Source organism: Apaloderma vittatum, unplaced genomic scaffold (assembly GCF_000703405.1).
Source record: "Apaloderma vittatum isolate BGI_N311 unplaced genomic scaffold, ASM70340v1 scaffold6255, whole genome shotgun sequence".
In the NCBI taxonomy this organism is placed as follows: Eukaryota; Metazoa; Chordata; class Aves; order Trogoniformes; family Trogonidae; genus Apaloderma; species Apaloderma vittatum.
In genome coordinates, this window is record NW_009718699.1 from 27561 (window position 1) to 28938 (window position 1378).

Sequence of the window (1378 nt, forward strand, 5' to 3'; positions counted from 1 at the left end):
TATCTCTTTCCACTAGCTGAAACTGGAGCAGAGAAAACGATAAAAAAAACCCCATGAATGCCTGCTCAAAATTGTAAAGAAAATTCTGTTTTTCTTCAGTCGTAACCTTCTGTATTCCTTTTCCTGAGTATTATCATACAAGGCTTTACTAACAGATTGTTCACTCAGAGAGATCATTTAGATGAAGTATATTGATAGACATTTGTGAGCACAATTATTTAAATCAAAACAGAAAAGTCATGCTCATTCAGTTATGGAACAAAATATACTACATACCTCAAAGATAACTAATGACATTCAAATTTCAAATATTTATTATTCTCAATGACATTTTCCTAAAAAAAATAAAAAATAAAAAATGAAGTTGGTGAGATTGTGTGAATAGCAATTTGACTAGCAAACAAATGTAAGAAAATTATAAAGGACAAGCAGTAGAGAAGGCAGACATAGACATACAGGAAATTATGTGGAAAGGTTACAAAATAAGGAATACAGAAAACATCATTTAAAATTAAGAATAGATTTAAAAGTTGGAAAAAGAATGGATAGAATTGATTTATGAACCATGAAACTGTATAAATTTGTTTAGAATGTGGAATGAGTTACATTATTCAGAGCTACTGTGTTTATTGCTTTAACCCACTATGCTCTGCTTCAGTGCTCAGAGTGCATACATTAAAAAAATATTCACACTCTGTTGCTTCACTTAGGGATTTCATATACTGCAAATACTTCTGATGCCAGAAGAATAAAATATTTACATAGAAATACAAAACATATATTGTCATTTTTGAAGTAAAAACTGCTTATCAGGTTTAGGTATATTATTTTTGTGGTCTGTGCAACTATTTTCTCTAGGACAATAACTATTTGGCAACAATCAAGATTTAATTTTGTTGTAATCACTTCATGTGTGATATCCCATTGTAAGATCTGTAGAGATTCATCACATGAAATAAAGTACCAGACCTCTTCTTTATTCTATTTAGTCGTACGACTTATTAAAAAAAAAGTGTTTAAAGTTCCAGTCATCCTGGGAAGTCACTGTGACGGGTATTGTTCACTAATCCTAATAGTAGATTGAAGTAGGTAGATGCAAGTTACTGGAACAGGAACCAAATGTGGAAAGGGCAAAACAAAATACAGGCAATAATAAACTTCAGGACTGTTGGTGTAACCTCTAAAAGTAAGTAATGATCTAGGGTTCTCTGCCGTACCGAATTCATATTTTAAGATAAATAGAAATATTTTAGTATTTGGCTTATGTTTGTTTTTTTTTTTCTTCAAAATTGTTATTTCTAGTTTTCAACCCTTCTCCATACCCAGGGATAAAAAAGACTAACTTGTGACCTAACATGTCATGAGGCTGTTGGGTCTT